Genomic DNA, 27,161 nt, shown 5'->3' with positions numbered 1-27,161 from the left:
AACTTAGTTCATGCAGCCCATGTTCCTGCAAAAAAAAATATTTTTAAAGACCCAGACATAAACAATAAGAAATATAGTAACTCTGGTCAAAATACTATTTGCCAGCTGCACTTGTCAAAAGGTAAACTGTAGGGAAGTAAGAGTTTTCACAGTATGAAATCAATGCATTTAATAACCATAATCTGAGAAGTCAACTGAATATACATATAATTCAGCTCTAAAGCCTGCTTAAAGAACCATTAGTCAAATTGTTGTTTCACTGTGTATTGTTAACACTGATATGTTTGAAGTATTTCTTTGAAAATGGCTCTATTACCTACAATTAGGACACATTTAAAGATCACTGCAAACAGATTAGGAATATGGTAGTTTTTGCAAACCTATGAGATTGAACAGATTACTTTTAAAAAATGTATTTCAATACGTAATGTTAAACAGAATGCATGAAGGTGAAAGGATAAGGGGATAAAGCAGTGTATAGATTGACTTCTACATGGACATCTATGACTGGCTAGCACATTTAGGTAGAGCATGGCACGGATAAGGTCAGTCACAGGCCTGATTTTGGCATGTGTCAATTAGGCTCGTTTCATGTTTTCAGGCTGAACACTAACCCTCACTAGCTGACTCATGACTCAGTGGGGACCAAACCAGAGAGTATGTATGGATCAACACAAAGTTTCAGCTACATCTGGAAAAATAATTTTAAAGGGTTCAGCCTCCTTATAGCAGTCACTAATTACTTTATTAAAGAAATGAAGGACAGTTCATTATTTAGGAGCCACCAGAAGCAGTAAAGGCAATGAAACCTTGATATTGAAGACCTGGGGTCCAGTCCAGTCCTAGTGTCCCTAAATGCATTGCCTAAAATATATCAATTAACTCTCTGACTCTTAATGTTCTCATTTATTAATTATTCTATATTAATACACTCCCAGCCTTACCCTGAACACTAAGAGCATCAAATAAGGTGTGGCTTGGTCACTTTTGTGTTTCAAGCTTCTAGAATATAATTAATGCTTGCTTAATAATTATTTGCTGAATAAATTGTTAAAATTAATTTGGAACATTGGAGCACATTATTTGAATGAAACTTGTTTTGTCTAAGAAGCCATCTATAAACAGTTAATGTAACTTAATATACTTGTCAATACACTATAGATCTTGTTATATAAAAATAAATGTAACATTTCTTAAAATCTTATTAAAAGCATATAAAATAAAATGTTATTTAATCACATCTCTTACAAGGTGATATAACATTTCATGTAATTAAGATATGTTTATGTAGAAAATCAAAATTCATAGCTAGTCTTACAAATTTAATCCCTTTCCAAAATGAAATCTAATTACCTATGATATTGTAATATATGTATCATCAGATTTACCAAAAGGAAAAAAAAATTGTGGGATAAACTCAGGGAAAATAATATTATATATAATGTTTATAAAAATATAATCATCATTTGAAAGAAAATGATATTCCAATAAAGTCTGGAGGATACATCAGGAAAAAATATTTATTGTCAATTACAGGCACACAGTTTGTTTTAAAGTGTGTGTGTTACTTTTTTATAGAAGCACATTTGTGCGGCAAACATCATTGAAACAATTGATTATTTAAAGTGATTATCTGATTTCCTGTATATCATTCAAAAATGTGTAAGACTGGAATAGATTTTCTTTTCTGGAATGTGGCAGGCAGGTGTTAAAGTGGCCCCCATGATAACCACAGCTTTGTATAATTCCCTTGTCTTGAATGTGGGCAAAAACTGTGACTTGCTTCTAACAAACAGAATATGGAAAAGGTGATGGGCTATCTTGTGCCTGCTTGCATTACATTATGTGAGACTCAGTCATGCTAGCAAGCTTGCTTTCTTCCTCCTCTGAAGAAATGAGCTGCCATGTTACAAAGTGTCTATGGAAAGGGTGACTTAGCAATTAACTAAAGACACCTTCTAGGAGCAAACAGCAACCTATGACCAACAGCCAAGAAGCCAGGATCCTCAGTCTTAGAACTGCAAGGACATTAGTTCTGCCAATAACATGAATGAGCTCAGAAGTGGATCCAGCCCCTGTCAAACCTCCAGATGAGAACTGAGCCCTGGCTGACACCTTGATTGCAACCTCCTACAAGACCTGGCTAAGCCATGCCTGGACTTCTGATACACAGAAACTGTAAGATTATACATATATGCTGTTATAAGCCACTAAATTTATGGTAATTTGTTAGACAGTAATAGAAAAGTTACACATGGAATATCTGAGGAAGTGAAAATGTTTTGACATGAATATCATAGACTCAAAACCACAACATAGATGCATGGAGTCATGTAAACATGCAAACTGTCTATTTTCTTAGGAAAACAGCTGAATTTAGTAACACCATCATCTTTTATGAAAACTGGTTGAATTCAAATTAAAAAGTGTTGCTCTTTAATTGTTTACAGCTGGACAGATTCCCAAATTACTTCCTAAACTGGTTGGTAATAATTTGCCTAGTTTGTATCCATGAAACGGCTAGTTGCCAATACGAATCTGAGCTTCAGCCTGGCTTTAGGATGTGTTTACAGTAAGGTTATAGAAATTATTCTTGGGCCAGGAGCAGGGGTGTATTACTAAAGCCTCACCCTCCCTCCTCCCACCCTACTCTTTTCTAAGGCCCAGTTAAAATCCACACCACACAATCTGAATGGAATTTCTGGGAGGTTTACTGTTTTATTAAATCTGTCAGATCCCAATTATCAAACAAATTAGATTAACTATTAATGTGGTATACTTAACAAATCTCCTTCCTCACCCAGGTAACTAATACTCCTTCTTAAATGCAGGTCAGATTCACATCCTTTGAAAGCTGTATCTGGAATTCTCCTTTCTAATCTGAATTAGGTACTTTTCATCAGTACACGAAGAACACTCCATACAAATCACTGGACCCAGTGATCATGCATTTACTGCTCTATTTCTTCCTTCTGGAGTGAGAAACCTTGCCTATCTTTCATCTTCTCTCATCTCAGTCATTGACACATAGTAGATATTTAATGAGTATTTAGAAACTGTGATTTTTCCAAAATGGTTTTACATGTAAATGCACACACATTTTGACCTCACAAATATCCAGGTGGTGGATATTTTCTGGCAAAGATTAATCTGTAAAAGGTTGATGGGTCGGACTCTTCAGATGACAGAGCAGGTGCTTTCAGGTGACAACAATGCCTCTTCAGGAAATGAAGCATATTATATATCTACCTAAGCAATGCACATGGTAAATTTTAGTTAACATTCTCTGATAACAAAAGATTCAGGTAAAAATAACTGAATTGAAATTATATAAAATGATCTTTGATTGTTTAAATGTTAAAAACATGGGCTGAATCCATAAATAAAATTCAGACAAAACCTTAATATTGTGCTAGTGATAACCTATGCTGGAGCATTGATGAAGCCCATGAAGGGACATAAATTCTTTTATTTTTTATTTGGTTCTCATTTAAATACAACCCCATCATCAGCTTCAATATCCTGTGCCAGTTCAAAACCTATATAACCCTATACAATAAGAACAAAACAGATAAGCTAATTATAAACAATTTACAATTCTTATTTCCGCCATTTCCCAAGCCCACACTTCATACAAAAAAAGAACTCTTGTTTCTGTCACAAGCACTATATTTGTTCCCATATACTACTTTGCCATCATATGAAAATGCTGACAGGCTGGATGTGCAATTCTCCTTTTAATGTCAAATAGGCCCTGTTGGGGTATTGATTTGCAGCTAAAAATACACTGGAACACCTTCTTCCCCTGAACTAGGGAGTGTTTTTTGTTTCCTGGCTTTGAGTTAGTTATGTGTAACATCTAGAATAAATTGGAAATTGACTTCTTCATGGAATAGTAATTAAGGGCTGAGATCCTAGAGCCAGATTACCAAGGTTTGAATGCTGGCTCCACCGGTTACTAGGTGTGTGAATTTTCGTGAGTTACTTCACTTCTCTGAGCTTAGTTTCTTCATCTGTAAAGGGATAACAAAAGTGCCCACCTCATAGGGTTTGTGTGAACATTTAAAAAGGTAATGGGTACATAAGGCTAGGAAGAGTGTCTGGCACATAATAAGCCCTCACTAAATGTTAGCTACTATTCATAGCCCATTTTGTACACACTCCCCTCTGAGATCAAAATTTCAAAGTGAGTGTCATATCAAATGTAATAATTGAAACATTATCATTATTAGGATTAGTGAAGATATAAAGGTGTAAGAAGACTAATATATCCTACTAATGACCTGAGAAATTATTTTATTACTAACCATTCATCTTTAGAGAATGGCACTGAAGCTATACTGGAAAACCCAAAACAATAAAAATGAAAATGAGCTAAAACAAAACTACAGAAGATAAGGAAATGGTAAAGAACAAGGAGAAAACTAATTTCCTGAAGGAAACTATGGATAAGCTGGACACTATGAGAACCTACAGAAAACACAAAGAACATTTCAAAAAGGGTATTTTAATTTTATCTAGCCACACTTGTAAATAGTCCTCCTTAAAGCATTTTGCCAGATGTTTGAGAGAAATATCATAACTGAGATTTCAGCAGGAGCTTACTTTTATGTTTCAAGAAAGGCATATTATATTTCATGGACATATTATCAGTGTTAATAAAAATACAAACCATCAAGGACATTAAGTTATAGTAAGTTAGATGGAATTGCACTTCTGAATTTTTTTCCCAGTATAATCATAAAATGCATACAATATAGCATCACTCAGCACTCAGTAGCATCTATTTTGAACTGTTCTGAGGTGAAATCACTGAAGTCTACACTGTTGAGAAATTATTAACATTCATAAATAAAATTAAGTAGAGGTCAGTACATTTTAGTGATGTTTTGGATCATAATTTCAAACATTTATCATATATTTGTTCTTACAGAAAAGTCTGCCAAGGCCTGTCTAAACATTTTATATTCTTTATAAATTACTTGACATTATCACCTGTACAAAAATCCTCAAATTATTGTCCCATGTCTGAAATGATTTAGGCAAAAAGTTAAGAACTTGTTTCTCTAAAGGGAATAGGACAAAACTGACTATTCATACAATATTAGTAATGATGTTTACTCTCACTAAACATAAACCTAACTTAAAATCAAAAGTTGAGGTTATTGTGAATTTTAACAAACACAAATAGGGTAGATTTGGAGACTACAGTCTCAAATAAATGGATTTTTAGGAGAAAAACAGGTTATGATCCATATTACTGGTAATATTTCAAAGAGCTGGCAGTAAACACTGGAAATTATGCTCAGAATATGTTCAATTAACCCAGATCCCTTTTTCATAGAGTTTTAGATATATTAAGATACATTGTAAGATGCACTGATTTCAGCATGATCCTGACAGTCTTCTATGACATCCTTGTGGATAAAATTGTGGATCCATGTAACATGGATGAAACAGTGTTCTTGGGTGAATTAATTTCTGGTTACTCATTGAATACTGTATTCAGACAGTATTGATAAATAGCTTGGAGTCAGATTAGGAACATGACTCAAATTAAGTCCAAGATTTCAATTCTGTGTTTTTATCAGTGACCCAGATGAAGATAAGGAAGGCTAGTGTATCAATTTTGTTGGTAACAGAACATATATTACAGAATAAAAACTATTTTGAAATTGTGAATAGAAGCAACTGAGAAATTGAAATTCAACATGTTATACCTGTAAGGGTCTACATTTAGTTAAAAGAAAAATTAACAATTATGAGAGAGATCTGTTCTTAAGCAGTTTTTATGGGAGAAATGTTGATCACTCACTGAAATAAATATCAGTATACTGCAGCTATAAATAAGTAAGCCATGTTGGATGGCATTCAAGAAGAGCACAAAAAATGGGGAAATGACACTTCACTATGCTCTGTTGGTCAGATTGTATCTGGAGTACCATGGTCATTTCTAATTTGTCTTTAATATTAGAAAACCAGTGACAGCCCAGATATCGAACCTAACATCTGGAAAGATAATAAAAACTATATGTACCTGTGTCTGGTGTTTACTGACTCTAAATGCTTATTTGTTGTATGGATGATGGATGAATAAAAGGGAGAAAAGTTAGAAAGGAAAACAGGAAAATGATGAATTAAGGATGGTTATATGGAAGAAGAAAATCAGGAATAGGAATTCTACCTATTCTTTTATGTACTCATGGGATTTGATGAGCAGATGGAGTAGAGCACCAGTTGCTGGACATTACAAAAGGCAGATAAACAGGACATGAAAGACCACACAACAGTCAGTGCTCCAGGACAGTGAACCAGGTTGCCTTGTGAAGTAATGAGTCATTTGAAGAGTATTCAGAGATGGGGAATTTGGCTGGACTTCAGTATAGGAACACGAGAGAGTGGGTCAGACTCCAAGGAGGAACATGAAAAACCATGGACCCTGCTTTCAGCCATCCAGCTGGAAGACAGATTTGCCACAATTAGAAAATACAGAGGTGACTGCTGTAACTGAGACACAGCAGCATGGAAGGAGGAGGCTTAGTTTACATAAAGTTGGTAATACTTGAAATACATAAAGTAAATTTTGCTAATTTGATGACACTTCTGCATTTGAGAGCATTTGAGCTATGGTTTTCCCTGCCTAAAATTTATTCTCCTGCCCATCCTCCGCCCCTACTCCACAGCACATTTTTTTCTTTCCATTCCTACCTAATCTTTTCTCTGCTTTTCTTTCTTTGATCTCTTGAAGCATCTTTCAAGATCCAGTTCAAATGTTCCCTTAAATGCAAAGCCTTGAATGACTGCCTGGGTCTCCTTTAACTTCTCCTCTCTCTATTCCCAAATCTAGTAAGTGAAACTAATGCATAAATATACACTATGAATGTGGTAAATACTATCTTGCCTTTGTTCAATGAAATTCTTGTACTAGAATATAAATTGGCAACCACACAAAGTACATTGCCACACAGTATGAAGCTACCAGTGTGGTTTTACTTGTATAAACCAAAAGAAAATACACTTAAATTCTCATACTTAAAGAAGGGACATATGAGTGAGAGTATCAACAAAGCATATGATCGTCTGTATCTATTACCTAGAAATCTTGGAACTTTTTTTTTCCCCCCTTCACAGACAGCTTGACTTGGTTTGACTCAGGTGCTGCTTCCTGAATTCAGATGCAGGTATTATCGTACCAAAGTATGTAAATCTAGAAAAGATGGTAAGCAGAGAGCATGTGGAAATAGAAATGTCACCAAAACAAAGGATCTTTTTGATGAAATTCATGGCTTAAAAAGTTTCAAAAAAAAGAACGCAAGCTGATAGATGGGAATGTTCTGCATCTCTCATACTGAGATAAAGCTGCCAAGATGAAGCATTTATTACTTAGAAATGTGATTGTCTAGTTGTTCACTGCTTGAATATTTATGAAGTTTACAGTTCACATGTGGCATTTCCATAAACTGCCTTGATTAATGAATTTAATTACAAATGTTAGGAGCTGATTTCTTAAATAGTATTTCATTTTGTTTATGTGCTTGGTATAAAAGTAAATTTCCAGACTGAACAATGTTCAGGTGACAAAGCTATAGAGCTATATGATGTGAGCAGCGCAAAGTGACTATGGATGCATGGATGGAGTCTGACCAAAGTTAAAACATGGAGGGCTCAGCACCAGATCTCCCGAGCTGATCTAAACCCTGAATTGACCCACAAAATCCATCTAGGGTACTTAGTAAATAAGCACCCAGCCCAGATAGCAAAAATGAAAGGACTGATATGAAATTCTCCTCCAAGGACAGTTCTTCAGATATAACAGGGTCTGGTGGAAAAGGAGTTTCACAACTTTTGAGTTTTTAAATAGTAGGAAGGGATAAAGTATGGAAATAATGGAAGCAGTCTGTTGATCACCTTCTGTATGCCTCCCCCCAACCTTGGGACTCTATTTTGTCTTGCAAAAGGATGAAATAGAACAAATATGGGATTGATACCAGGCCACAAATCTCCCTTCCTACTCCTGGGACTACCTCTATCTTTTCTTCTAACATCTGACACCCCCAGAACTCTGGGCCTTAAAATATTCCATGTCTATTTATCAGATCAAATATCCTTGCTCATTTTCACAACTGCCATCCCTAAATCAGAGCAGAGTGAAATCAAGTAATTTAGTGGACATTAACTTTTACTTTGACCAAAGTAAAAAGGCTTAAATACATATAATTTTGACTTTCTGCAATCTGCAAATACACCAATTTCGTATGTACTCACATGAAAATTAATCACCTTTTAAAACTCTTATGAGACATTATCTATACCAGCTTAGCTTAGTACAAGCAGGGTAAGTATAATCTTGAAAAAGTTTAGATATTTTATTGCACACTCCCCTGACCTCAAATAAATTATAATATTGGTCTCAGCAACTCTGAGGAACCCCAGTGTAAACCTTTTTCTATCTACAGAAATACCCATTTAGTCCTACCATTTTTTTGTGAGGTCAGTTTTTCTGTATCTCAAAACGCCATCTTCACACCCATGTAAACCTTTTTCTATCTACAGAAATACCCATTTAGTCCTACCATTTTTTTGTGAGGTCAGTTTTTCTGTATCTCAAAACGCCATCTTCACACCCATTCCTTCTTAGTTCAACTTTTAAAAAAAGCCTTTGGTACAAAACTTTTAAATAGTTTAATAATATTGTATCCACAGTCTTTTCTTTTCTCAAAATTGATTTGCTCCCCACTCCAAAGACTCCTAAAAGGTAGGCATTATGTTCTTCTTAATGTTATTTCCCCTGATATGTTAAGTGCCAAAAATCTGAAAAGATTTAGGCAAGCACATGGGCACATAGTAATGTGGGAATACATTTGTCTATGAAACACTTCTTACACATATTTATTCCCACCATATATCATGACAATCTCTAGGCATAGTTACTACACAAGCCAAGACCACCTTACAGAGAAGGCCGTAAAAGGATTGGACACCACTTCCCCAGGAAAACACTTCTCTCAGAGTCAATGAAAAAGGAAGCTCTAACTATCTCTGTTTGGAATCCATAATGTGAGTTTGAGAAACACAATTACATAGTGCTAAAGAAATGATAGCTTCATGCAAATACAGCCTTTGTGTCTGGTACATCTCTGACCAGAGTCTATGACCCTGCCAGACTAAGCCAGCCTTAGTCCAAAGGAACCTGCAGTGGATTGAAAATTGACCCCATTAAAGATGTGTCCACCTGGAACCTGTGAATATGAACTTATTCGGGAAAAGTATTTTTGCAGATATAACTGAGGATCTTGAGATATCATCCTGGATTAGGCTAGACCCTATATGCAAAGACAAGTGTCCTTAGAAGAAAAGAGAAGGAAAGGGGAGAAACATACAGAGAAAAAGACCACATGAAGACAGAGGCAGAGATGCGGGTCATGCTTGCACTAGCCGAAGAATTTCTGGAACCACTGGAAGCCAGGAGACAGGCAAGGAATGCAATCTCACCAAACACTCCTGAAGGAACAAGTCCCCCTCTGGCACCATGTGTTTCAGACTTTGGGCTTTTGGGGACTGTGAGAGGATAAATTTCTAGCCCTCCAAATTTCAGTAATTGGTTAAGGTAGTCTTAGGAAACTAATGTAAAACCAGTCTCATCCTGGGGTCTGGGCTCTTCCAATGTTATCTGTGATGGGAAAGGTTGAGAAAACCAGGTGGAGTAAATGCACCATTGCTCAAAGAAAGGATGTTTTCTATCACTGTATTCAGAGGGAGAAGCAGGAATTTTATTTAGATTCATTCAAAGAAATGATTGTTTTGAATAACATACAGAAAATATGACTAAATAAACTTTCATCCTGTATGTTAAAATACTAGCAGTTTTAGGTTGCAGGCAAGAAAAACAAATGAAAAAAAAATTTTTTATCTAGAGCAGATTGCCATAGCAAATATGACAGATTTCTAATATTTCAAGTATTCTTAATTTTGCCTTTTTTAAAGCTTTCAGAGGAAAATAAAAAATTGCATTCAAGTGAAATGCTTCATATTTATTACATCATTCACAAATTAGACATTCTTGGAGAAATATAAATTAGAATCTATGTAATACTTTTCAAGAAGAGAGAGTGATACAAAATATTTACTTTTCTTGCCCATTTTGTCTGTTAACATGTTTGTGAAAGGGAAACTTTATGTGTGGAAATATTAAATTATGCTTATGATCATTTCTATTTGTTTTTTTCAAAATAATGTTTATTTAGCCTTATTTTATGTATAAAAGTTAAAATAAAGGCTACAAAGATATGTATATGTTGAGTAATTTGGTTCATATGTTTCTCGAATCCTGGCCACACATTTAAAATTATAGCATTAAAAGCTATTTTAGAAACCATCCCATTCAGGTAAACCATGTGTTAGAAGCATAGCCTTCATAACTTTCATGGCAAATATATAGAAAATAGGAACTTAGAAGTCAAATCTGTCTCCTGTCATAAATGAAGTTCATCTCAACAGGTTATTTATTGGTCACTGACCATATCAACAAAAACAAAAAAAAAATAAACATATTATGGTCACTTCCATCTAAGAGCTTTCTGCACAATGTGGCAGGAGAAGTCTATAAGGAATAACAGTGAAAGCTAACATTTACTGACAATTTACTCTATAGTAGGCCCTGTTTAGGAACTTCATGGGCATCATCACATTTAACCTTAACAAAAAAAATAATTAAATAGCTATTCATATGCCCATTTTATATACATGGAAATTGATGTGGAGTGGAGTGAAGTAACCTGCCCAGGGTCAAACAGCTGGCAAGTGGAAATCTGACCTTCAAGTTTGAACTTTAAAGTACTACACCATACTGACCTCTCACCATCATCAATAACACAAAGATTCTGTTAAGTGCTTTTAGTTTTATGCTTCAGAAATATAGAGGTGTGAATGGTAATTTATTCCAACTTGGGGGAACATAGAAAGGCTGTAGGTACCAAGTTGATTCTACATTGGTCTTTGAAAGACAGAGAGAAATTTCATATGTGGAGGAAAAAGCATTTCAGCTGGAGAGATTATTCAACCAAATTGGGAAACCTCTGGTGAGCACTTGATGCAGAAGGGTTTTGTGCAATTTCAGGGCATAATGGAAATTTCCCCATCCCAATTTCCACCACCCATCTTTCACCCCCAGGGAGTAGCTAGCCCTTCTAGAAACTATGAGATCTCCTCTTTCTGGGAGCAACATCAATTCTGAATACCTGCCCAAAATTCATGGGATTCAGAGATTTGGAGATAGCTATTTGGTTTCCTGCACCACTGCCCCTAAACAGTATTCAGAGAATGTGTATCTGGAACATCTTGTACTGTACACAAAATGCCTCAAATTCAAGCGAATTTCCTCACATCCAAAGCCTTGACCCTGCCCAGCTTAATTCAGTGGTTTGATTGCTAGCATTAAGGCAGAGGAAAACATTACAATTTGAGAAGCTACTTCTATGATTACTGATATGCCTCTAAACTAATGTGTCATTGGCTCTTAACATTGAATGCTCTAAAGTCATGATTTCCTGTCTGTTCAATTAAGGGTAGAATACTGTGGAACTGACTCCAGAGTAAACATGATATTGAGAAAGTAAAATCACAGTATCAAATAGGTCTTGGGATTCTGCAATAAATGTTATGTCCAACTCAAAGTTAAATAAAGCTCACTGGAGGAACCTTTTGCATTCAACAAACATTTTAAACTTGTACCGAGAGCAGGGCTCCTACTGTGTGCCAGAGCTCTAACCAAATGATTTTACAAAAATATCTACATCCTCATATTTATATGAGGTGGATTTTATTACACTTATTTTATACATTAGGTAACCGAGGGTCCCCAAGGAAAATTACTTGCCCAAAGTCACAAACTTCAGACATGAGAGATTAAGGATTTAAGCTCTGTGGTTTTTTTCTATGTTGTGATCAATAAAATGTTTAGTGCTATATGATCTTTTCCTGAATGTGTTTTCAACCTTGATGGAAATATATGAGATACATACAGAAATAAGTGGATTATAATTTTGCCTATCTTACAGTGTTGTGGTTATAAAAAAGTTTACTTTGAGCTGATTGGCCCAAGACTATTTTGGTACAGCAGAATTCCTGAGGGACAGAATTGCTACCAAGCTCAGAAAACACTTAAAAACTTATTTGACTATGAAAGGTGAGACTATTATGTACAATCTAGACAGGCAAGGTTTAAACAGCAAGAAAATGGAGAAACATTCTGCAGAAATATGTAAAAGGAGTTGGACTCTAGCATTTTGTGAGGATTTATGACCCTGGTAGAAGAGATGGGAGAAGAAAGGTCTGGAGATGGGGAGTTCCATGTCCATGGATAGACCTGAACAGCAAGAGTCGGATATATGGCTAAGATCTCTGATTCTAGCATTCGATACCCTGCCATTGGTGGTATTTTATGTAAAAATGGAGAAGAAGTGGAGTCTCGTGATGCAAGAGAGTGGCCAATGGGAAGAGAGGAGAAGCCGAAGACAGAGCTAGAAGCCCCTGCCAGGAGCCAGTCAGTGAAGAGAAGTGGCTTGTAGTGTGAACTGGCTTGGACTAACAGACATACAGCAATTGAGTCTAAAAAAGAAACAGGGATGTCAGATTTTGTCCTCCAAATGGAGTGGAGTTTGAGTCACAGTCTTTGTATAAAACACTGATGCTAGAAAGCTGAAAGACTTGGGGCATCCAGATGGTAGACATTTGATCAGATTTGTAACATAGAGGATGGTGCAAGGTGCCATATAAAATCCTGTATCACATACACTAGCAGTGCAGAGGAGGAGGAATTTCCTCCAGGTAGGGGGGTTAGATAAAGGATGTAGCATTTCACATAGACCTTGACAGATTATGAATTATTTTGATAGGCAAGGATTGGCATGAGGGCTTTAATCCATAGTGAAATGGCATGAAGTCTGAGAATGTCAGTGCCTGCTGTGGGGACAAGCACTGCCTGCTTGTAACCTTTTGTCCCAGAATAAGCATGTGTTCATATGGCCCCCTGCTCCGGGTGATATGCTAAGTAAACATGTGTTAATAGCCTGGGGCCAGTCAAATCTGGGCCTCCTTATCCATGGAAACATCTTATCAGGAGGTGGACCCTTATGAGCAAGGTTTTGTTCCTTGGGGCACTGGTTGCACAAGAATGTTCCCTTCTAGCAAAGCACATAGTCTCTGTCCCCCGCACCCCACATAATCAATTCCTTCCCCATCCACAACAGTGGTGCACAACCTTGTCCAGACAGACTCATCTGGACTCCCTGTACATAAGTCCCAATAAGCCCTCATGTCTCATATGGCGTCTCCCAGTCTGTCCTTCAGTATCTCAAGCACCTTCCCGTGGCAACTTGCCCACTTGGCCATGAGATCAGACTTGTGATCACATACATGCCTGGGAACAGGAGGATTCAGACTAACTTAAGTCAATCACATACTTAAAAGCAATTAAAGATGTGGGTAAAAAAAAAAAAAAAGAACAGGTTGAGATTAGAGAGAAAACAGTTTTATGTCAGAACAAGGAATTAGCAACTTACTCTGCAGTAAACAGAGAGTCACTGAAAGTTTTGATAAAGGGAGTAAAATAACTGGTTGTGGTTGGCAGTTGTCTTGGGGTCTAGAGGTAAAAAGTGTTAAGGGCTTCAGTTTTTCACATTGAGTCTGAAGGGCTTCCAGGTCATAAATGTTGTATCCAGTGAGCACGCAAGACTAAAATTTAGGAAAGCCTTCAGGATGAAAAATATTGATCAGGGAGAGATTCCCAAGGCCTAAAGTAACGACTGTATCTGTGGCAGTATGTGGAGCTCATGAGATGGTAAGAGAGGTAAGGAGGGGCCAGAGAACAGGATTTAGGCATGACTTCTATGGTGGAGCTGGAAACTCAAGACAGTACAGGTTGGGGAACAAAGAGAGCTTTCAGGAAGGATGAGGTGCTTTAATGTGTTACAGAAAATAATGACTGAGAAGCAAATAAAATTAAAAGAGCACTACTGTCCCATTCAATGGAAAAGGGATAGAAAATAAACTTACTGTGAATGATTTAGGAATATGCAACAAACTGAAGCATTTAAATATAAAATGTGTCCACTGTTATAGTTCATAATGTGTGATCAAAACCGAAAGTTTCTGTGATGAATGCCCTTGTACTGTTCACCATGTAAGAATTTATTCACTATGTAAGAATTCGTTCACCATGTAAGAACTTGTTCATTACGCTTCAGAAGATTGGAGACTGACGAGAATTAGGCTTGAGATGGATTAATGATTGTACATTGAGCATTGACCCCCCTATACTGAATTTTATTGTTGTTAACAACCATTTGATCAATAAATATGAGATGACCTCTCAAAAAAAAAAAATTACATCCAGCAGGCATTTGAGTGAATACAAAAATGGACACACAAACAAAACAAAGAATAGCAAAAACTCTTCAAAGTTACTTCTGCTGAAAGCATCTACATTTTTGCTACTCAAAGAGTAATCTGAGGACCAGAAGCCTCAGAATCATCTGGGAGCTTATGCAGAATTCCAGGTCCCATCCTACACCTCCTGAGTCAGAATTTGCATTTGCTACTCAGATGATTCATTCATTAAAGTTTGAGAAGTAGTGCTGTGCATGACATTATTTTGTCTACACCTCAGCTTAAGGATCACCGTGTTCAATAATATATTTATGGGTTTTCCCACTTCACATTGTGAGATAATAACCAGGCTGTAAACCTACCATTCAATAGCTGTGGGAAAATCTCGCTCTCCAGTCTTCGGTGTTACTGCAAAAGCCGTAGTCACATCCAGTCCTATAATTCTATTATTTTTTAAATACATCAAGTTTAAGGGCATGGTGCCTACTCTTTAGAATCTGTAATGTAACACAGACATGATGGAGAGAGGGGCCTTAGGACATGTATTAGACAAAAGCAAAAACACACAAAGCAAGTGTCTTACAATGAAAAGTATAGATAAGAATGGCTTGGTAAGGACATGTTTAGAGTTCCAAGTTTGAAAAGAAACAGCTATTACTTGCCCCTCCAAGTAGTTCAAGGTTTCCGAGAAGGCAGTTTCTTACTGAAATAGTGCAAAAGAGGAAGCTCTGCAAACCTCTCATGATGGCCATAAATAACATCTGTGGAATGCTTCCTATATGCCAGACACATTTCTGTATCTATCTTTTTTAATCCTCACGACAGCCCTGCAAGGCAGGCAACACTACCACTATCCTCACATGAAAACTGAGGCTTAGAGAAGTTAGTAACTTGAACAAGGTCACCCTATAAAAGGGAGAACTGAGTCCAGCCCAGATCTCTCTGGCTTAAAAAGTAGAATTTCTAAGTATAATACTATCAAATGAGGGATTAGGGAGGGAGATAATAAAAATGATATTAACTAACTCCTATTAGCTACCTACTATAGGCCAAGCATTACTTTAAGAGCTCAGCATATGATAAAGCACTGATTCTCTCAATACAATTTGCATACATTCAATCCTCACAAACATACTATTGGAGAGGCACTATTATTATCCTTGTTCTACAGGCAGGTATGTTAGTCTGCTCAGGCTGCTATAACAAAATACCACAGACTGGTTAGTTTAAACAACAATGTATTTTCTCACAGTTCTGGAGCGTGGAAGTCTGGGCTCAGGGTGGCAGCATGGCTGTATGCTGGGTGAGCTCTCCTCCTGGCTTGCAGAGGGCCACCTTCTTGCTCTGTGCTCACATGGCCTCTTCTGATTGAGTTCACATAAGGAAAAAGAGAGTTCCCTTCACTTCCTCTTTTTATATGGCCATCAACCCATCAGTTTAGGACCGTACTTTACAGTCTTCATTTAACTTAAATTACCTCCCCCAAAGCCCTGCTTTCAAATACAGTCACATTGGAAGTTAGGGCTCAATATATGAATTTGGGATGGGGGGACACAACTCAGTCCATAGCAGTGTGGAACCCCCGCATGATTAAATGAATTTCACAAGGTCTCCCAGTGGTAAATTGTGTAGTTTCCGTTTAAATCTTGTCAGGCTGGCTCTAGAGCCCACCCAGCCGCTGCAGGATGCTTTCTCTAAGAATCCATCCACAGAGGACGTATTAAGCTAGACCTAGCTCTGCCCCTCTCTGGTAATGGTTGCTCTATAGTCAATACTTTACTGTGATTTTTGTTTAACAAACCTTTTATTCAAATGCAATTTTCCCCCAAATATGTTTCCTATCAGTGGAACTCTAAAAGATACAGCTTTTCTTTTTCTTTTCCAAAGGTACTAAAACTAACAAATGTAAGGTGAGAGAAAATAGGTTTCTCTCAATACAATTTGTATTGACTGAGTGTTACTAGCTTCTAGGGACACAGGGACTGAATGGCACTCTTCAATTGCATTCAGGTTTTTGTAAAACCTGTTTTTCGACACTATCTTTCACTTTGTATCATTGTTAATGGGTTTATACACTCAGTTAAGTACCTAGAAGTGCCAATTAAGGGTGAGATTAAACTTACTCAACTCAACTCACAAACAGGCAGAGCATTGGTATTTATCTGCTCATGGAATGACAATGGACTGAAAACAGGGATTAGGTCAGATCTAGCTCTTTCTGGATTGCGGTGCCAACCAGACAGAAGGGGGGGGGTGGAAGGGGGTTGATGACCTGGAATTTTAGAAATGAAGGAAGAGCAGTCAAGCCAAGGTGACTGACAGTCTAAAGCCATATACTGAACTGCTTACTCTGAAGATATTTCTACACTACGGCCAAAATAGTTAAGAGAGAAGTGTGGATATGCTAATGGCCATATCTGCCACCCCAATCTTATCTCCCAGGGTCCCTACACACACTTTCCACTTCAGCAGGCTTGATCTCTTGTCACTGTGATGTGGACACACACTCATACATACCTTTTTATTATAGTCACATCCTGATAATGCCTTCTTACCCAGGCTATCAAAGTCTCATCCTCTAGCTGAGTTCAATTACCATGTCCTCTTTAATTTTGCTAACATCCCTTTGAATTCAATTTGAACTTTTATCACACACAGCTTTCCAATGTGTCAATAGGGAGACTTTCCAATGATCACACATATCTGGTTCTTTTTTCCTTCTTGGTGCATGAGAAAATTATATTTCCTTCTCTCCTTTGTATTTGGGCAGGGCCATGAGACTAGTTCTAATGGATTGTATATGGAGATAAAATATATGTCACTTCCTTGCTGGGGTATTTAATTGCCAGTGTGAAAACATTCTGGTCTCTCTTCCCCTTGCCACTGAACAGACAATGTTCCACCTGGTAGCCTCCAACAGCCTGGGTCCCAGAATACAGATGAGATGGGACAAAGCACCCTGCTAAAGCACAATGGGAATGCAGCATGAATGAGAAACAAACCATTGCTATTTTAAGCCTGCAAAGTATGAGTGTTTGTTTTTTTTGAGGGGGGTAATAGGGGGTATAATTATAGCGCTTATTCTAATATAGTATCTTCCTGCTTTGAAAGATTATATGCACAATCAATATATATTAAATATATATATAAAATAGAGATTATATATACAAAATGCTAAAAGTATTCATGTATTCCATACTCAACAAATATTACCCGAGTAGCTACTGTGGGCCAGCCAATGGCCTAGACACTGAGGATACAATGGTGAATGAAACATATAAATGGTGATTATAATGTAGTGAAGGAGATCAATGTGATCAAACAATTAAATGAATAAATAAAAAGTTTCAAACAAAATGAGTGCTATGAATAAAAAGTACGTATGATCTGGTTGGAAGGACTGTGGTGAGGTGTCAGGCAAGGTCTTTCTGAGAAAGTGATTTTTGAGCTGAGTTATGCAGACTGATTAAGGGCCAGCTAGGTAAAGACTGGCAGGACTGAGGAGGGAGAAGAGCATTCCAGGCAAAGGGCACAGCGGGTAGACGTGTCCTCAGACAGTGGAGAACATGACGAATGTGGAGTGGGCCAAGAAACCAATGAGATGGGATCTGAGCATACAGAACCTTGTAGACCAAGCTAAGGATTGTAGACTATCATCAAAGTAAATGTACTAGAAGCCAGGGAAGAATTTAAGGTTGGTGGGGAAGAGGGTATCACTACAACCTCACTGTGCCAATGGGAAGTTCCCTCCCAAGGCTAAGTTCTGATGTCAAACTCATGGCATTTATCCTCTAGTATGATCCAAGAAAGATTTACTACTCAGATAGGTGGAGGGGTGCCACCAAGTCAGCAGGTGGATGACAGCTCTCCGGAAGGAGGTGCACAGCAGAAAAGAGTAATGAACAAGCATTCTATGAAGGATTGGTGCCTCTAGCGGCACCCATCTGGCACAACACGTGGAAGAGGAAGCCAGAGAGAGTGTGTGCTTGTGGGCGGACGGGGATGAGCTCTGTCATGGGGCTGGAGGAAGTAGCAGACACAGGCAGGACACGAGACGCAGAGACTGTCAGCTCTGAATTAACCACCACTGGAGGTATAGGCTTCATTCCTATGGTCTTCACAGAGGGGACGCACACAACTTGGTTAGGTTTCAAAGGTTTTTTTCTGGCCATAGTGTAGAGACTGGACTGCATACAGCTAGGAGGGTGTTCCTGATTTGGGTGCCAGTTGGGGAATTCAGCAGCAGTCCAGGGGAGAGATGATAAGATTGGACCAGAGTACTGGTGGTGGTGGTAGAGAGAGCATGTAAACTGCTCTACAAACTAACATAATCAATTCGCTGCTCCTTTGAAGGAATAACTCCTGAGGCCAGTGTTAGGTACTTGTTCTGACCCCAGTAGGGGTCCTCCTGACTGTCTTAGGTCCTGGTTCTTTCCTAGAAACTAACCTGTAATTTTGCCTGAATTTTGACTCTCTTCCCAGTTGCCTCTCACCATAGCCTCCAATGCTCCTGAGAACACCTTAGGTTTGAAGTCAGTTTCTTTGGGAAGAGATTAAGGATTATTTATTTTATGGACTCCTTCTCCCCCAAGTCCAAATCTCTAAACCAGGGTTCTGGAGAAGGGGTTGGGGACAATAGCAAATTTCTCTGAATGATTAACACTCCCACTGTAGGTGCAGAGCTTGGGGGTGGGAGAGGGTCACGAGCAGTAGCCTGAGGTCCTCTAGGCTTGTCCCTCCCGGTGTGGAACCACCACCTCAGGAGCCCAAGCAAGGATGATGAGACCCCAGCATTCTAGCAAGCTTTGTCCAGGTAGTGTCTCCCTTGCACAGCTGGGGGCAGGATGGAAAAGAGGACCGCCTGCTGCTTGACTGCACTCACCAGGCCTTAGTCTTAGTAACAGGCAACTGGGGGCAGGGAAAGAGAAAGTTCTGCTTCTCCCAGGAAGAAAGCCCACCAGCTCAGAGCTGTGGGCAGAAGTGTCCCCACGTCCTTGGCCAAACCAACCTGGAGTGAAGCCTCCACCTCACTGAACTGGGAAAGTGGGGAAAGGCAGAGGTCTTGGTTCCAATACCACATTTGTTAGTGAATTTTTGTAGTTGTTCTTGAATAGATATTTCTACATTTGTACTTTGTCCCTTAGGACCATTTCCACAGGCTTTTACTTTTTTAAATAGTTTTCACCAGTTTCACTGGGGAGAGGGCCAAGAGAGCTCCTCAACTGTTATGCCAAGAGTCAACCCCCTCCTCACACCTGTCTTGGGCAGCCCCTCCTGCGATGACTCTGAGCATTTGCCAAGAGATTACTAGCAAATGTGTTTTAAGCAGAAGCTTGAAAAGGGCTTGCTTTGTGAGGCCTGCTCTCTCTTGGTGTGGGGAACCCTTTTACCACCATATGAAAGAGCCCGAGCAAGGACCTTGGAGGATGGCTCTTTCACAAATCCACATGGAGAGAGAAGCCCCAGCTCTCCTTGCTGTCCCAGACTTCATAAATTAGGCCAAGAAATATATGTGTTAGGGAAGAGACCATTTCAAGGTGGGGATGCTATAAGCATTGAAAAACACTGAGAGATCAAGTAAGAGAAGGACTGGAAAGTTATTGTATTTAGAGCTATTGATGCTATTGTTCATCTGAACAAGAACCATTTCATTACTGACATAGGAACAAACAAAGAATAGATTCAGGATGATAGGCAAGTGAGGAAACAGAGCTCAGGAGAACAGACAAAACCATGAGAAGGGGCGGTTGTGCAGAAGGAAAGAGCGAGGGCAGCTATGAGAGCAGTCGTCCACAGCTGGAGGCGATGTGGCTCCCCGTGGGACATTTGGCAAAGTCTGGAGACAGTTTTCATTGTCACAACTAGGGGTAGGGAGAGTGAGTAGCTCTCTCGTGGGTAGAGGCCTAAGATGCTGCTGAACATCCCACCGTGTACAGGACGGCACAGTAATGAGTTACCCAGCCCCAATGCCAAGGGAAATCCTAATGAAGAGGAAAAGGAAGTGCAGGTGAGGTTTGTGGTTTTTGTTTGTTTTAAATAGAAGACACTTGAAATTGTCCTTATTCTTATAGCAGGTATCTAACTGAGAGGAAGAGGTGCAAGGTGCAGAAAAAGGCACAATTTACTGTGGGTATATCCTTTTACTGAGGAGGATACTGAGACTCTGCAGGGACAGGTGGCTTGTCCAGGGGAAGTCAGTGACTGAGGGAGCCCACCTGCATGGTTGGCCTATTTGACTCTAGACCCAGGAGGAAAGGAACTCTTAATCCTTCTGCTCCACTGCCAACAGGAGAGCAACAAAGGCATGAACAGAAATCCCACCCACGCTAATATCACACAGTTCCTGCCTGCCTTCAGAAAGCTCTACAGTTACCTCTTACTCATTTTCTTTACTGAGCCAGGTGTTTAGCCTATCATCAAGGCTGTGTGTATCAGTTAGGGAAGAGGACCTGACCTACCGTCCAACTCTAATCCAGTAAGTCCCATTTGCAGCCATTTGGCCTCTGCTGTATGCAGGCATCATTTCCTCTCCAGGACCCATCTGAGGAGTCCACCCCTGCCTGTCCCTGAAACGTTCTGCAGTCCCAGCCATCACTCTGTGAGCCCCGTTCCCATCTGAGGGCCACAGCTGGCTTATGAGTGCCGCACAGAAAAATGGACCAACACAAATGAAAGTTGAACCCTTTGCTGGATCTGGTTCTAAACTCTGACCATTTCTCAGATGTTCTGACTGCCCTGTACTCCTAAGGTATGATGTGGCAGAATTCTAAACATTACCACTTTATAATAGCTGAATACATTAATTGTTCAGTAACAACAAATGTGCAGCTAGGGGAGCTAGAATCTCCTATGCTGCACCCCAGGGACTATCATGGTGGACTAAGGGAAGTAAGAAAATGAATGGCAAGTGAGGGAATGCAGAGCAGGAAGGCCACCTGGAGCCAAAGAACGTATTAATATGCTGACAATTCTGTGGAAGAATTTTTGAAAATGTACCCACAGGGCACACCCAAGACAGACCCTGAAAATGTCCAGGGAACTCACACCTTTTTCCTGAGGATCTGGCTGGCCTCCCGTGAGACTAGAAAGTGTTAACTTAATGCAGTAAAGTGTGAAAGATAAGAGAGCCATGTGTCCAATTTCTGGTTTCAACAGATTCCATACCTAAATTATTGTTAAATCTCTCTGGACAAATTTCAAACTCCCTCTCTTATTTTTTCTAGTTGTTAATAGTATTTAGTCTCAGGAAATTCTTACATTAGGATTCTATGTAGGCATATTTCTTATCTTATCACCTTGTAATCCCCTCCTTAACCACTGGAGATGAAGAGACCCCTTCAGCACCACTTGTGAGATGCCTCTTCATGAACTTAAATATTTCTTCTTTCTGACCCCCACTTTCTTTCTCCATCCTATTCATCCTCTTCCCTCCCCCCTCTCTTCCTGCTTCCCTCTACCCTGACCTCCTTTTCTCTGCAGTCTTCTTAGGGTTTGAACCTCAATGTGTTTGACACAAAAATCCCACAAAATATAGACTACATTAAGTATAAATAACCACACTGGATCATAAGGTTATTTTTTTATTTAAAATATGCACTCTGATCTATGAAAATGTTAAAGTGAAAAATTTTCTAGACTATTATAATATATATCAATCTATTGAGAGGCAACATAATTTCACTATTATTACTTTGCCAGGATTTTTCTTGTGGCTTCTTTTGAAAGTGTATAGAAGTAGTTTGATTTTCCCCAGTATCTATGTATTCAACACAGCATTACCAGAGCAGAATAAATGGGTGAAATGGCAATTTGCCACAAGCTCTTCTACCACTTTGAGAGGAGTGTATCAGAAGAGAATATCATTTACTATTGACTAAAACATTAAAAGACTAAATAATAACATTTGAATCAAGTGCTTTTCATGAAAAATCACTAAAAATCTACCAGAAAAAAAAATATTGAAAACACTTTGGATCACAGCCTAGCCTTTCATTACAGATCTTGAGTTACTGTTTGGCATTTGTACTGTTTCCCATAGTGGCCAAATTTAAGAGAGGCAAGATCCAGTGCAGATCTGGTATCTTTCAGTCTTAGGATATTTCATTTCTGGACACTGACTGAGACAAAGATACAAACAAGTTATTTTCAGCTAAAACTGAGCATGGGAAAGATCACCTTGCTGTGTGTCTCTTCCCACTCCAGTGTATCTTTACACAATTGTTGCTTTCATGTTCCTTTCTAACATTGCGACTCACAGCTTACGATAGCTACCTGGATAAAACATACAAGAGAAGAGTCTTCCATGTGGGAACCACGTCCCAAAGCCCAAGGCCAATAAAGTGATGCGGAGGCAAGGTGACCAAGTGGCAGGGGGAGTGCTGTAATAATTTTCAGGCTCTGGACAGACTGAGTCACAGATTCTTCATTAAAACCAGCTGTCCCTCCTGCCCACTCCCACTTAAAGGAATGACCTGAGGCTGGTTTGGTGAGCTTTTTGGTGATCTGCTCATGTGAATTTTTTGTGGACAATTGTGGGGCACTAACAGCCCCTGCGAAGTCAGCAGAGAGCAGCAGGTGGGCCACCTAACCACGGCAAATTCAGATCTGAGGTTGATGGCCACACAAAATAGCCACCTCCCTTCTGCAAGTAAAAATGATGAGGAACAGCTCAGTAGATTGTGGTCTTAACGTGTGGTCTTCCGGACAAACTGACCTTGTCTGAATGCCTTCCACACTATAGATGGCCCCAGAATAGGCATGGGCGCAGCATTCTGGCTAGCAATACTCATTCTGGCCAATTTACCTGCTACCCTCACCCTGCCATCCAAGGGCTGACACTCAGACAAGCTGTCCTTTCTATGAGCAAGTCACAGGTAATGAAATACCCAGAGTGGTGGGTGAGCAACTTACCACCGATCATTGCATAATATAATGAATTAGTCAGAATTAGAAGTCATACCCCATAACTTCTCATGTTTAGCAATCATTACAGCAATTATAGCTTCTTGTCTCCAAGGAGCTGAAGGATTTTAATACCTTTAGGCCTTAGGGGAATGAAGAATAAGAGCATAGCCAAATTTTGTCAAGAGTAATCTTTCAAATGTTGGACCAAAAGACTTTCTGAAGTACCTTGCATTTCTAACATGTTATGCCCTGAAGATAAGCACCTGTCTTCCTTAATTTTGTTTAAAGAAAATTATTCAAACATGGAATCCATTTGCACGGAGTTGTGGAATCATTAACATTTGTCAAGATACACCAGTGGGCTGACTTTGCCCAATGTATTATCAGTCCCAGTCCCTCACTTGCCCCAGGTCATCTAATGTGGATGTGACTCATGGAAAACCCTAATTGGTGATATACTACACACATATAGGGGTTCTTATTAGAATTAGTGAGTTATCATAATATGTATTCTAATGAGCCCACAACTCATTGCTTCATTGTGTAAATGGGGCTCTTTCAGCAGTGTGTTATATTCTGGTATTTATTCTGACTCACTGGGAAGTCTCTCTTCTTCAAACTATTATGTTCTACACATTTATGATACAATAACTTTCATTGTATGCTCTTTCTCTCACATCCCTGTTTATGTATAACTGAATTTTGCCCTAGTTTCCACAGAAGTTTTGATTTTCAAACTCCAAATGTCAGACTCTTGATAAGGCTTAGTAGATTCTATTTGTGGCTAATGTGATCAAGCTGGAAACCAAGAATTCTTAGAGGAGTGTCACATGCTGGCAAACTTCAAAACTGGTATGCTATTACATCTAGCTATTTTAGACTTTAAAGTTTCCTTTTCACAAGGTAATATAACTGCAGTTCTCCCAGTACTTCCACACAGAGAGTGCTCTGAAGTCCTTCAAGTAACTTTCTGGTATTTCTTGGAAGACAACGCTCAACAAATTCTCCTCTTCTCTTCTGTCTCAACTACTATACTCTTCCTGATTGATGCTTAGAACAGGAGATGAATTCCTGATTATGCAGCTTAGGAGTAGAGAGCTGGGGAGACTCTTTAAGGGCCAGAAAACAGGCTTACAGGTTGTAGATCTATAGAACAAAATGGTCCAACTGGTCCTATAAGCCAGAGTTACTAGCTGCTCCCTTGTGTAGCATTAACCACATCCTGAGCATCAAGAGAAAACTGAAACTTGTAGGTATGCCTACTTGCTGAAAGCTGGTAAATTCTTGAAATGTGAAATGCAAATACTGATACAGAGGAATTTAAACCTTTCAAGGGCATATTTAAAAGGAAATTTGTTTAGGCAACTGATTTTTAAGGACACTGTTGACTTTTAAGAGTAACTCCAAAGGTAATCAAGGTAGTAATTTGCAGTGTTTAGTATACTAGTACACCCTAATGGAGATGTATAAAATGCACCAGTGTTAGCTTACTAATGAGCATCATTAATAGTGCTACAAATGCACTGAAAGTGGAGCTCCTTTATGTCAAAGTTGTTATCCAAAACTAAAAATAATCCCACTCTTGAGATGTTTACCAAGTTTTCTCTATGGGTACTTAGGATCATATTGTGGCCTGTGTTATATCTGAATTTACGTAACAATAAGCTAAATTATAATGGAATTCTTTTGTGATAGAGTAATGCTGTATACAAATTCTATATATGGAGAAACCAAAGCATAGATGAATTATATTATTTTCTTCACATTGCAGAAATCTAGTAGGAAATTGCATGATCTTCTCCAGGGAGTTACAGAGGAAGGAGTTGGTGGCTCTGTACTGTGTAATTCTAATTTTGTAATGGCTGGCTCTTTTATATATTGAACTACAGAAAGAGGAATGAAAAATATGGAATGAATAAAATAATTTCATTTTGAACACTGTTAAAAGCCCATAATTAACAAATGAATGTAGTGGAGCAAGATTGCTCCACTACAACCTGTGTCTGATGATGTCACTAATCCATGCTTTTAGACTTCAAGACACGTATAATTTATTTGTGAAGACAGACACATAAATATGAAAGATATATGCGAAAGAGTATGCCATTACTGCCAATTAAAGAGACAACTCAGTGTAAAGAAAAGAACAGTGAATTGGAATCATTATATGGATTCTAATCCTGATTAGCCAGAACTACCGTAGTGACCTTTAACAGCTCAAGATCTCCTTGGGCCTCAATTTTCTCACCTAGTTACAAGTAACATTTATTGAGTGCTTACTTACTATGTATTCCAGGCATCTTACACATATTATATCATTTCATCCTCAAAACCACCCTATGAAACAGGTAATATGATTCTCTTCTTGGTCCCCATTTTAATGATAAGGAAACTGAAGCAAAACCAGGTTAAGTAACTTGTCTAGGATTATACTGCTAGTATGTGGCAGAAGATTCAAACTTGGATTCTCAGACAGAAGTTTGGGGCAGCCGCAGAATGATGTTTGTATATGTGTGAGAGGATATGAGTGCCTGACTGGTTTTTTAGGTTGTATTACATGATATATGATATGCATGATGAAGGACTTACCAACTATCTGGATAAGCTATTAGACATGACATGGTTTTGTATACATCACATGCCAGTAGAGAGTCCATTCCTTGAGTTTTTCTCCATGACCATGTGGGCCTGATTCTTTGGTATAGTTCTTTACAATATGATCATGTCAAACACACATGTTACTTTGATCATTAAAAACTTTCCCACAGAAAGTCACCTGCTATATTTTTATATTTGAGATGACATACATTACCCACTTATTAAATCTAGCATACTTGTTACTGTATATACTTGAGTTAGAGGAGTTTTCATGTTACCCAACAACTGTACATATATAAGATATACTGTATGTATTGTATCAATATTTATTGTAGATATATCATAAGACTTACTGTAACTTACATTGCATAGGATTTACTGCTTTTGTTGTTATATCACTTTAAGAATAGACATGGAGATAAACTTAAATCCACTTTGTGATGATAGCACAACAGTTACTGATACGTGGTTATTAAGCATTTAAGCCTGTTTTCACATGTATTGAGCACTTCAAATACAAAATTAAAGATTCTTTGGGTAAAAATCATTAAAATAGTATAAGCAGAGTACAGTACTGGTCTAACAGTATCTACCTGAAATGTTACTTATATTAAGAAATCTTGAAACTTTTGGTGCTTTATTCATGACTCATTTTACTTTCCTGTTTTTTGCTCTGCATATCTCAGTATCTTCAGATAAAAACCATATGTCACCAACCTAAGGCCACCAACCTACTATGCACCAAGGTATATAGTTCATATCTTCAGGGCTATCGTTAGGTAGTTAGCTTTATCTTTGGAGGGATGGCCAATAAAAATATAAGCAGGAACTTTCCATTGCTATAATTATATGTGGTTATATAAATTCATATTAAGAAAATTTCTGTTTTATAAATTACTTATTTTATGATTCAGTCCTCAGTAAGTACTTTTGATTGTGATGAAATAGATGCTAGATTTCCCTGGGCTGGATATGAATATCTTGTTTTGTGTCTCTGTAATACAGATACTCAATTTTTGTTGAATTAGTAAATGAATGAATGGATGAATATATAAATGAATATCTAATCATAGTGAAGCATATGCTACTTGAATCGAGGAGCAAAGCCCAGGATATCACTTAGTACAATCTGGGCTGCCCTCCTTTTTGACTGTTTGAGTCTAGACTCTGAGGTAGATAGGTCCTACCATTTCTATCAACGCCTGTATTTAATTAAAATTTATTTTATTATTACTTTCTGACTTTCCTATAAATTGATTTTATTTTATTATTGA

The 27,161-nt window shown here is 38.3% G+C and overlaps 1 protein-coding gene across 6 annotated transcripts in view; it reads right to left on the bottom strand.

The window, feature by feature from the left end:
• PDE4D (phosphodiesterase 4D) overlaps positions 1 to 27,161 on the bottom strand; it is a 1,476,836-nt gene that overhangs the window by 909,994 nt on the left and 539,681 nt on the right. The window lies entirely within an intron of this gene.

This window comes from Manis javanica, chromosome 1 (genome assembly GCF_040802235.1).
Source record: "Manis javanica isolate MJ-LG chromosome 1, MJ_LKY, whole genome shotgun sequence".
NCBI classification, from domain to species: Eukaryota; Metazoa; Chordata; class Mammalia; order Pholidota; family Manidae; genus Manis; species Manis javanica.
This window is presented reverse-complemented; position numbering and strand designations above follow the sequence as displayed.